This window comes from Triturus cristatus, chromosome 9 (assembly GCF_964204655.1).
Source record: "Triturus cristatus chromosome 9, aTriCri1.1, whole genome shotgun sequence".
Taxonomy (NCBI): domain Eukaryota; kingdom Metazoa; phylum Chordata; class Amphibia; order Caudata; family Salamandridae; genus Triturus; species Triturus cristatus.
This window is the reverse complement of record NC_140592.1, coordinates 955,669,235-955,681,891: the sequence shown is the minus strand read 5'-3', so window position 1 is coordinate 955,681,891 and position 12,657 is coordinate 955,669,235. Positions and strand designations below refer to the sequence as shown.

The 12,657-nt window shown below is 45.7% G+C and overlaps 1 protein-coding gene across 2 annotated transcripts in view; it reads right to left on the bottom strand.

Moving 5' to 3' along the window:
* LOC146799142 (interferon-induced very large GTPase 1-like) overlaps window positions 1-12,657 on the bottom strand; it is a 98,744-nt gene that overhangs the window by 67,819 nt on the left and 18,268 nt on the right. Inside the window, exons 2-3 of one of the 2 annotated variants that reach the window (XM_085626585.1) lie at window positions 3,046-3,108; window positions 576-671 (exon numbers count right to left, since the gene is read on the bottom strand). The gene's annotated coding sequence lies outside the window, so the exon portion shown is untranslated. The remainder of the gene's footprint in view (window positions 1-575; window positions 672-3,045; window positions 3,109-12,657) is intronic. The other variant, XM_085626586.1, reaches the window with a different exon arrangement.

The following is a 12,657-nucleotide window of genomic DNA, read 5'->3' as shown; positions in this document are numbered from 1 at the left end:
TGAGGGCTGAGGTGCCTGCCATGTGGTGCAGGGATTAGCAGAATCTCCCATTTCTCTATGGGAGCTTGTGCTACAGCCGGTTTACTGCGATGATGTCGGTCGGAGGCAACTCTAACCAACATCATAATCAGGGCCCTTGTGTTCAGTTGTATTCCCCAAATGGAAATGTCTGTGTAAGATAATTCAATTCTCTACAATGAAAAGGTTGCCTCAAACAATGCCTTCGCAAGAACTTGGTGTATGACTGGAAGTCTACTGCAGTTTCAAAAACTCATTTGGCTATACAATGTTTTGCTGCCTGCTTTACTTTCATGCTCACACATGGTGGTGTGCTGGCTCACTCATAGACGGCAGGACTCGCTCACATCTCTTTAAGTGTGGACATTTCTGATTGAATTTGATTGAAGGGTTAGTCGATGCTAAGAATGAATGAATTCACTCACTTGTAATATACCCAAGAAACTTTCCACCCAAAAGTTTAGTTCATATTTTACTTTTTACCACAGCCTTTTTACTGTGACCTTTGAAGCTCTTTCCTTGTATCCACGCACAATAAAACTATTCATTTCACTCACCTCACATATGTCTCAGAAAACACTTTGAGGTCTGCTTGTCCTTGAAGTGCTTATTAATGGTGAAGCGCTGATAACACTGTTGATTCTGCCATTTACCTGCAGAACAGGTATCAGTTCATCAATGGCGAGACAAACATTCAACATTAACTTTTAGTAAAAAGAATAAGGCAGTACAAGCTTTAATTTACACACAGTATATAAGGAGTGTTAGTTATACTTCAGTTTTATTAAGTCGGCATTATCAGTGTCATACAAGCCGTAGAAAAAGCACACAGCACAAACAGCCATCTGGAAAGGATGGAAGGCAAATGTAAAATACAACAATTCAAAACGCACTGGCAAAAATTCAGAGTTTAAGTTAAAAAAAGTTGTTTAAAACTATATATTTGAAGGAAAATGCAACCTGATTGTGAGGGAGTACTCCACACTCAGCCTTATAATACCTCCCAAAAATAACTCTGTTAAGCTACAGAAGGCCTCATCAATTAAAACGTATACTGGCTCCCAAGCAACCTTTACAGTAAGTTGCACACATTTGTATTTCTTTCAGATAGCAGGCACCCCGGTGAGAAGTCTTGTTTCTTTTTTAGTTGCCTGTTCTACCTCTCACTTAACACACAGCTGACCACTACTTGCCTTTCAGCCAGAGGCACCTCTAACTCGGCATTAACCGTTCAGGAACAGTTGCTTTTTAACATAAAGTATGGGAACTGTTTTTATAGCAAGATGGGCGCTTCCAAAGAACACCCACCACTTTGAACTCTCCTCTAGCTTTCCAGGGCTGAAGCTGCTGCAGTACAGTGGTTTCCAAAAAGGGGCAGGCATTAGACTTCCCTACATGGCTTAAAATTCATAAACAGACTGTGGGACACATGCATCAAACTTGGGAATTGCGATTCCAAAATTGTGATTTTTAAGAAATCGCAATTTAGGAATCGCAATTCCTTATGCATGTAGGAATCGCACACAAAAAATGCGATTCCTACACATTCCTTATTTGCAACTCACAAATTACGAATCCATGCGAAATTTGCGAGTACCAAATAGGTACTCGCAAATTGCGCATGCAATTTCAAGGGTGCAAGGGTGCCAAAAGGACACCCTGATGCACCCCTGAAAGTGCAATTAAGGGCATGTTTGTGTGCAACATAGAACTTTGAAAAATGCAATTTTGAGCATTTTTCAAAGTTTTCGCAAATTACCATCAACTTTAAGTTGATGGTAATTTGTATTTCTTCAAAGCGAAATCGCTAATTCTTTTTTTTTTGTTGCACTGCATTTAGGGAATTGCAATTTGCGATTCCCTAAATGCAATCGCAATTTAAGTAATCGCAAAGTTTGCAATTACTTAAATAGCAATTTTTGCATTTGGGATGATGCATCCCAAATGCAAAAATTGCGGTCGTAAAGGGGCAGATTCTGCGAATCTGCCGCTTTGCGACCGCAAAACACAATGATGCATGTGCCCCTGTGAGACCTATTTATCATTTTTAAAAACGTCGACAGTGGATGGCTCATCTATATTTGTTGATTACTCCTCCCTGCACTCAGAGGTACGTTCATTTTTTTTTACAGAGCTACGGATCGGTCCCTGTGCATACAGATTACATTAGTAGGAGATGACAATACAGGCTTTGATCAAACGTGTCACCTTTCCATAAGGGTTTGCATTTAGCGATATCCCCACATTAAAGTGCCATGTAATCCATTCAAGAAAGCACACGCTTGACTATTATATGTAGTGTGTTTTCACACATTTCGAGTCAGAATGATGAAAGACTGAGCCAGCCCTGCCTGTGGGCTACAAACCGACTAGTCCAATTTGTACCATAGCACACCTAGACTGTACTGCGACAATTTAAGCACAGCAATGACAGTTTAATACAATGGACACCAGGGCAGTGTTTTGGTTTAGCCTGGGTTAGGCTAAAATGGAGAGTGAGAGAGAACAGAAGTGTCACAAAAGCTGAGGAAAATAATAAAGGCAAACAAATATAATAAGAAATATAAACCGGAAAGAAGCCTTTGTGAAACACATCCAGAGAAACATAATTAAGAATTGAATAATGTCATATCGTATTGTATTATTATTGCATTTATATACTACTACTGAGAAGGCACTGAAGCACATTATGGCGAGTAGCATCCTACTCTAGGACCCAAATTCACTAGTTAGCTCAGTAGTTATTGTTGGTGATTGGGATTAGTCTTGTCCTCTCAAGGAAATCATTCCATGCATTTACTCAACTTTGTTTCTTGTAAATTAAATAGGAGATAGGTCTGGTCGTTGGTGGGGGGTACTTGAGTTCCTGCACACGATTGGTGGGATTAATAAATAAACTACAGCAGATTTGGTATTGTTAGGGTGTAGGGATATTGTTTCCATGAATGAGAGGTGATTTGAGGAATGAGGTCTGGCAATTTGCAGAAATACAACAACAGAGATTAAGGGAGTCAGGATATGACTTACAGTACTGTAGTAACGTGGAGAGAGGAGGCTGCAGAGGATGGGCGGTGACTGAGGACAGGGTCACTGGAGGGAAAGAAAGAAGAGGGAACAATCAAATGGTTTGTTGATGTTCTCATCATGCACAACCTCTGTCTTAATGCTAGTACCTACCCATCCATCCAATTATATCTGTCCTACTGAGCCCTCCGCTACCTTTTGACTAGGCTCACACTATAGAGATACCAAAATACCACAGACATGCATACTTACCTATTATAATGCCCTCTCCCCTACCCCATTACAGTAGTTTTCTCTGTAATGTCCCATTCATCTGCTCCCATGCTGGTACCCACTCTCTCAGACTATGTTGTGTATGCATATCTCAATGGGTGAGCTTTTTTTTGTAACTGATGGTCAAGCAGCACAGGTATGATAAGGAGAAAATAGTGCACCTGTGCCACTGTATCGGTTGGTGGATTGTAGTGTAACTCAACCTTGTTGCATGAAAGGGTCCCATGACACACAACATCCATTGCATTCTCCCTAGTGATGAGTGGTTTTCTGGCATCAAAGAGCGAACGGCCAGAAAGCAGGTTGTCTGGTACACTTCCTACTAGCCCGGATGTAAGTGCTGAGGTGGGACAATGACCCCTAAAACCAATGGGAGGCACAGTCAAGCAATCATGCTCAAACTCTCCATGATATATTCAGAAGATCTGCGTGTACCCAGGGCATCACAGTTCAAATGTCATCTAAAGTAAACAAATATGAAAGTCCTGCTTGAGTCACTGGTCAGAAGACCCCTCCGACACCAGAGCAAACTTCCACAATGCATGATGAATGTCGCAGTATGGATGAAGGACACTGTCTCAAGCTGAACACAGACAAGACGGACAATCTCTTCTACGGGAACAACACCTCACCATGGATCTTCATGAAGAATCAAGTCAACGCAGCCAATTCAAGATGATGATCCACGCATTCAAGGCCCTGCACAACGTAGGACCAGCATACATCAACAAATGCATGACCTTCCACCAACCAACCAGACACCTGCGATCTGCAGCTCTTTTCGTTGCGGACACCTCCCCCCGGAACTCAGGATTTGTGTTGATCTGAGGTAAGTTCCTTTGCCTAAGGTATGAGTTATTTGATGAATGGGGAAATACATGTTCGAGGCATATGAGCTGCAGATTACACACTTTTGCATAGATCGCCATCTGGTGTTGGGCCCGGATGTTTGCAGTTTGTTTTTCCTCTTGAAAAGTCTTTGGAAGTCACGAGGTCGGTGACTCCTCCTTTGGATCGTATTGCGCATGGGCTTCGGCTCCATCCTCAGATTGTTTTTTTCCGCCATCGGGCTCGGATGTAATCTTCGCGCTCCGGTTCCGAACATTCGCAGTTCGATGATCGTAGCGGAATCCTCACTCACATCGCGCTATTGTTCAGATCGCGATCTCCTCAATCACCTTCTCATCGACAAATCTTCGGTTCCAGTCGTCGACGGCAGCCTTCGGGCCTACCCAAGCTCCGGTCCCGGCTGATGGAAAGAACTCCATTCAAGAAGTACCCTCGATGTCGGTCCAAATTCCCCCACACCGATCTTCATGAGGTGTGCAACCTCTGCCTCTGCCCTGAACACGAGGCTCAAGACTGTCCGGCCTGTAAGTCTTTCAGATCGAAAAAGACTATTCGGGACTGAAGAGCCAGACGAAACATGGCACACTCCTCGACCTCCGTTCCAGTCGACATCTAAGGAGACGACGTCGAAGATCCGGGACAGCAGCGCACCGAAGAGGACCTCGTCAGTGCTTCCGAAGCCGATGACTCAGATGTGGAGGACATCACCCTGGTGCAGAGGGTCGTGAGTAATATACGCCCCCCCCCCACACCCGCGCCGACACCCAAAAAGGCTTCGGTCACGCCTTCACCTCCGGGCCAAGGCAAGACCAGAGACACTGCTTCACACACCCCACCTTCGGGCCCGGTGAAGAAGCCAAATAAGCCTTCCGGCGGCTCGGGCTCGAGCCAGCCTTCCAGCGGTGCCGAGAAACACCCTTCAGCACCGAAAAAGAAACCGGCCTCTACCTCGACACCGAGCTCCACACCGAAGTCCTCGGTGTCGAAACCAAGCGCTTCCGTACCAACGCCATCTTTGGTACCGACTAAACCCCATAAGGCCCTCGGCACCGACACTTCCACGCCGAAGCCCACCTCGGCACCGACCAAGAAATCGGAGGTTCCCAAGCCCAGTGCTAAGCAAACCAGCACGGACAAGCCTAAAAAGTCATCGCCCCCGAAGACTTCGGCGCTGACGGAACAAACATTGTCACAGGAACTGTTTACACCGGATCCCTTACAAAAAACTCTTACCGAGGATCCAAAAACTGGACATTTGGCACTCTCTTCCAAAAAGAGACATTTGGACAAACCGGCTCTGCCTCCACCTCCAAAGAGGAAGGACTCTGCTACCTCCCCTTTCAGAATACCTTCCCCACCTCCTCCACCCTCTCCACCCCCGCCCCCTCCACCTCCTCCACCCCACCTCATCGCTCTCCGACCCGTCTCCAGACGATGATGATCAGGGGGACCCATATCACGATCCAGGGGATGTGCCCCAAGACCCCACCCCTACAGGATCCCCAGACCCATGGGACAACTACAATAACCCAGATATTCCAGACGCCCCACAAGATGACCTTTACCCTTCCAGGCCATCTCCACCGGAAGACTCATTAGGTTTCCACCACCTACTTCAGAGGGCGGCACATTATCACGGGGTAGAGTTACACACTGACCCAGTGGAGGAGGATTTCCTCCTCGACACATTTGATACCGCACATAGGTCTACCTCCATACTACCTATGCTCAAGGGGGTGGTAAAACATGCGCCAGAGGTTTTTAAGGACCCAGTCAGGGCCAGGGTCATTAACCCACGCATAGAGAAAAAGTACAAAGCTGCCCCCACAGATTCTGCCTATATCAAAGGGCCAGCGCCACTAGATTCCCTAGTGGTTTCCACTGCACAAAAGAGGTCAAATTCCCAGGCGTCAGGCGAAGCACCACCACCTGACAAAGAGTCAAAGCTACTGGACGCGTCAGGAAAGCGCACTGCGTCACAGGCAGCCAATATATGGCGTATCGCCAACACCTAAGCGCTATTGGCCAGATACGATAGGGCACATTATGATGGATTAGAAACCATAATGCACCACCTCCCAGAAAGTTACAAAAATAGGGCCAATGAATTAATTCAAGAGGGTAAGACAAAAACTAACAACTCCATACGCTGTGCCTTAGATGCAGCAGACACAGCCTCCAGGGCCATTAATACTAGCGTCCTCCTCCGTCGCCATGTTTGGCTGAGAATATCAGGTTTCAAACCAGAGGTACAGGCCTCCATCTTAAATCATCCCTTTGACCAAGAACACCTATTCGGCCCAAAGGTAGATGAGGCCCTTGAAAAAATGAAGAAGGACACTGATATGGCGAATTCCATGGGAGCCCTGCAGTCACACCCTCCTAGGCGCTCCTTTCGCCGCTCTTCCTTTCGGAGTACGTCTAGAGGCTACTCCTCAGATAGCGCGTCCACTTCCTACAAATCCCCCACTCAGTCCACCTTCACAAGGGGTTATCAAAGAGGCGGCTATAGGGGCAATAACAATAAAGGCAGAGGCAAAACAAATACCGCCCGCACTGCCATGCCGCCTACCCAATGACTTCCCCCCGCTCCCTCCAGACCATCCCACTCCGGTCGGGGGCAGACTACAAAATTTCCTTCAGATCTGGGAGACCATCACCTCAGACAAATGGGTGACCCAAATTATTCGGTCAGGATACTGCCTGGAATTAATATCTACCCCCCCAAACATTCCACCCAGGCAACGCCCAATGTCACAAGAACATTCCACATTACTAAAACAGGAGGTAATCTCCCTCCTACAAAAACAGGCAATAGAACAAGTTCCCGCCAATCAGCAAAATTTAGGGGTCTACTCCCTATATTTTCTAATACCAAAAAGGGACGAGACTCTACGACCTATTCTAGATCTCCGACCCCTAAACACATACATACATTCAGACCATTTTCACATGGTAACGCTCCAGCAGGTGCTTCCACTCCTCTCCCAGAACGACTTCCTTACCACACTGGACTTGAAAGACGCATACTTCCACATTCCGGTACACCATGCTCACAGAAAGTACCTCAGATTTGTAGTGGACGGGCAACACTACCAGTTCAAGGTGATCCCATTCGGAGTCACAACAGCACCAAGGGTATTCACCAAGTGCCTAGCAGTAGTGGTGGCACACCTCAGAAGACAGCACATTCACGTCTTCCCATATTTGGACGACTGGCTGATAAAACCCACGTCCTACAACCAATGTGTACACCACACCGCCACTACAATCCAACTACTTCACTAACTAGGCTTCACGGTGAACCACCAAAAGTCCCAGCTAACACCATCCCACATAAAGCAATAGCTCGGTGCCACCATAGACACCTCAAAAGCCATAGCCTGCCCCAATCCGGCCAGGATTGCAAGCATTCAGGCTTTGCATCAAAGATTCATACTTCAACACTCCCTACCAGCAAGAGTGTTTATGCAACTGATAGGGATGATGGTCTCTTGCATTTTCATAGTGCCCCACGCAAGACTCCAGATGCGTCCACTCCAAGAGTGCTTAACGCGCCAATGGAACCAGCCCCAGGGGCAACTGACAGATCTGGTGTTGGTAGACGGTCGCACCCATCGCTCTCTGCAGTGGTGGAACACCACAAACCTTTCCAAAGGTCGACCGTTCCTGGACCCGGTTCCACAAATAATACTAACAACAGACGCATCGCTCTCCGGCTGGGGAGCTCATCTATTACACCTCACAGTGCAGGGCACATGGACGCCGCAACAAAAGTTACTCCATATCAACCATCTGGAGTTACTAGCAATCTCTCTAGCCCTAAAATCCTTTCAGAGACAGATTTTAGGCAAGGCAGTCCTCATTCGCACAGACAACATGACGGCCATGTATTACATTCAAAAACAAGGCGGCACACACTCTCCACAGCTCTCTCAACTAGCACAGAGCATATGGAGATGGGCAATTCCACACAAAATGTTTCTCCTAGCCCAACATGTCCCAGGAGTCCAAAACACCATGGCAGATCTGCTCAGCAGACAGACGCAGCAGATCCACGAGTGGGAACTTCACCCGCAGGTTCTTCACCCGTTCTTTCAAATGTGGGGGCATCTGCAGATAGACCTCTTCGCCACCCACGAAAACAAAAAATGCCCAAGCTTCACCGCCAGATATCCACACCCATTGTCCAAAGGCAATGCGATATGGATGAACTGGTCAGACAAATTTGCGTACGCTTTTCCACCTCTCCCACTAATTCCATTAGTGGTGCGAAAGCTACAACAGCATTCCCTCACACTGATGCTAGTAGCTCCAACATGGGCCAGACAACCATGGTACACCACACTGCTGGAACTCTCGGTAGTACCACACCAAAAACTACACCTCTCACCATGCCTCCTAACCCAGAACCATGGAGAGATCAGGCACCCGGACCCAGCTCAGCTCAACCTTGCGATCTGGCTCCTGAAATCCTAGAATTCGGATACCTAAACCTTCCCCCTGACTGTATGAACGTCATCAGAGAAGCTAAACGCCCTGCCACTAGAGCCTGCTTCGCTGCCAAGTGGAAAAGATTTGTTGTTTATTGCCATAACAACACAATCAATCCTCTAGACGTGTTTATACAACACATCATATGCTACTTACTCCATCTACAAAGGTGTAACCTAGCATATACCTCCATTCGGCTACACCTCGCAGCAATTGCAGCTTACCTACAAAACAGGCAGCATCTATCACTTTTTAGAGTACCTGCCATTAAAGCCTTCATGGAAGGCCTAAAACAAATAATTCCCCCCAGAGTACCACCCTCACCTGTGTGGAACTTAAATATTGTTCTCAAAAGGCTAATGGGGCCGCCCTTCGAACCTTTGCATAAATGCGAACTGCAATTTCTCACATGGAAAACAGCCTTTCTTGTAGCCATCACTTCCCTTAGAAGGGTCAGTGAGATACAAGCACTTACCATACAAGAACCTTTTCTTCAAATGCACCAAAACAAGGTTGTTCTCCGTAACAATCCAAAATTCCTACCTAAAGTCATTTCCCCTTTTCACCTAAACCAATCTGTAGAATTACCGGTATTTTTCTCGCAACCTCAAACTGTTGCAGAAAGGGCTCTACACACGCTAGATGTCAAACGAGCCTTACTTTACTATATCCAAAGAACACAAACTTTCAGAAAGACCAAACAACTGTTTATCTCTTTCTCTCCACCACATAAGGGCAACCCCATCTCAAAATCAGGGATAGCTAGGTGGATTGTAAAATGCATCCAGATTTGCTACCACAAAGCAAAACGAACGCTATCCGTTCCCCCTAAAGCCCATTCTACACGAAAGATATGGGCTTCTATGGCTTTTCGAGGGAACATCCCATTAGATGATATCTGCAAAGCAGCTACATGGTCAACACCGCACACTTTCACTAAACATTACTGTGTAGATGTGCAAACCAAGTAACAAGCTAATGTGGGCCAGGCTGTACTAAAAACACTATTTCAAACCACTGCAACAGATACCGGTGGTCGCCGCTAAGGTTGGGAACTGCTATATAGTCTATGCAAAAGTGTGTAATCTGCAGCTCATATGCCTCGAACGGAATATGCTACTTACCAGTATGCATCTGTTCTTGGCATGTAGAACTGCAGATCTGCACATGCCCACCCGCCTCCCCGGCTACCTGTATCTGTTCCAGTCTATCTTATTTAGATACAACACACATGGGTTTCTTCACTGTTATTACTACGCTCCATCTTTCCCTGTTGGCGAAAAACAATCTGAAGATGGAGCCGAAGACCATGCGCAATACGATCCAAAGGAGGAGTCACCGACCTCGTGACTTCCAAAGACTTTCCAAGAGGAAAAACAAACTGCAAACATCCGGGCCCAACACCAGATGGCGATCTATGCATAAGTGTGTAGATCTGCAGCTCTACATGCCAAGAACAGATGCATACTGGTAAGTAGCATATTCTTTTTCCACAATTGACCTGAAGGCAGCTTATCATTAGGTTGAGCTAACACCTGAGTTGAGCCATATTTCAACATTCATTACTCCCGGCGTTTAGATACAGGACACAAATTTCGTCAGCCATGGCAATCAAAAAGTTTTTATCTGCAACAATGTATTTCTATATTGAACTGCAGTGCTGTCTGTACGCAGTTCATGCTCCACTTGAAACCATACACCATGCGTATTCTCTATTCTTATGTCATTCAAATTAAATGTATAGAAACAGTTACAGTAGGAACGAATGAGTGAGTATGACTGAGAAGTTTAAGTAGAGGCAATAGATCTGCATCATGCTTGATATTTTTTCAAGTCTTATGAATTACATTGTGCTATCTGTTTTTTGATATTTTCTCATTTTAAAAATAATTTTTCCAAAAAAACGAAACATTGGTAAATAAATAAAATATATATTTTTGATACTCACCTGGCTGAATATAGATTTGTCTTGCAAATTTATAGGTCCACTTTATTATATTTGCATTTCCTAAATGTTTTTCTCTCAATGTTTAATGCACCATTGCCTTCGCACCCACACCATTAAGAGTGGCTGAATCCAGATATTCTACCACACAGCAAGATCCCTACTAGGGTGCACGTGGTCAATAGAGAATTTTTAAATGTTTTTGTTCGGCAAGTCTTTCCATCTTAAAACTGATCATAAACCTTTGGTATCATTTCTCTCAAAACATGGAATTGGAAAAGCCTCATCTAGATTAGTGAGATTGCTTGATAAATTCTGTGAGTACAATTTTACTGTGATGTATATACCAGGAGCACCAAATGTTAGAGCTGACTGCTTGTCTCGACTATCAGGAGAAGTTGGATCATCCTATGGTATGCAGCCACAAGAAGAATGTATGGTGGTAACCTTGGAGGATGTAGTGCTTTTGGTAGGACATGTGTGGTCAAAAGAAGAATGGTTGACTGCTGTTTCTAGCGATGACTCTTTGAGAGAGCTTAAACAGTATATTTTGAATGGGTGGCCATTGGAAAGACACTTAGTCAAAGAGCTTCAAGTATTTTGGAAGGTTAGAGCTGATTTATTTTTAGAAAATGATGTGATTGTTAAGGGGGGGATGTTTTGTTCCGCCGGAAGGCATTTGAAACAAACTGGATTCGATAGCTTATTATGGTCACATGGGTCAACCAGATACTATTTAAAAAGTCAGAGTTATTCTGGGGGACCATACATGGACAGTTGCATTGTTAGGTTTGTGGAAAACTGTCCTTTATGTTTAAATTCTGACAAAGGTTTGAAAACAAAACAATCTGAACATATTCAAACTTCCTTCCCAGAAAAACCATGCTCAAAGTTAGCTATTGATTTGTTAGGTCCTTATGAAGGCATTAGATCTGGAAAAAATTATATTCTGGTAGTTATTGACTTTTTTTTCAAAATGGGTGGAGTTGAAATGGATTTCACAACACAATACAGTGTCTGTTTGCTCCAAGCTGCGGCGGTCTGCGGCGAACGCTCCCGATGATCCTGAGACAATGATTAAAGGCGGGCACTCAGCAGCACAGCTCCTCAGCTTCAGCGGCCCACTGTTGCGTTAGTGATGATTTTTGTAGCACAGGCAAATGCGGGCTCTCAGCGGCAACAGCTCCCCAGCTGCGGCAGCCCACAATAGCGATAGCGATGATTCTCGTAGCACAGGCAAATGCGGGCACTCAGCGGCAACAGCTCCTCAGCTGCAGCGGCCTACAATAGCGATAGCGATGATTCTCGTAGCACAGGCAAATGCGGGCTCTCAGTGGCAACAGCTCCTTAGCTGCGGCGGCCCACAATAGCGATAGCGATGATTCTCAGCCCGCATTCCCCGCAGTAGACACAGAGGCTCCGGAATTTTCGACAGAAACCTCACCTGCGAGTAGAATCCCCCTCAATAGGAATTCAGAAGGCTGATGGGTGAAGTCTAATGTCCTTGAGACTTCAGCAGGAGGCAAGCTCAAATCAGGCCCTTGGGTAGTTGCTTCAGCAAGATAGATAGAAGTTTCAAAGAATTTCCCTCTAGTTACACGGACAGAGGTTCATCTTGACATCCAGAAGTAACACACCGTGTAGGGGTTTTAGCACAGATATTTATACCCCAAAAGTCTTTGTTTTCAAAAGTCACAAGTCACTGAACCCAGCCAGAACCAGTTCGGTGTGGTCCTGGAGAACTTTGTTTACGAGGCTGCATCCTGCCTTTCAGGAAGAAGGGGTCTGCCATCAGATGCACAGTGGGATGTGGAGCCATCATTCACCTTGCCAGGCACAACTCTGCTCAGATCAAAGGGTCACCCCTCCCCATACTCCAACTGCAGATCTCCCTGTTCCATCCAGGTCGGACCCAGCCTGCACTGTCCCTCCAAAACCAGGCAACCAATACACATAACAGCAGAGCACACTGGAAGACTTAGGCAAGAAAATACCCGCTCTCCAAAAGTGGCACTCCCAAACACAGAATATAAAAATAATCCCCACCAAAAGAC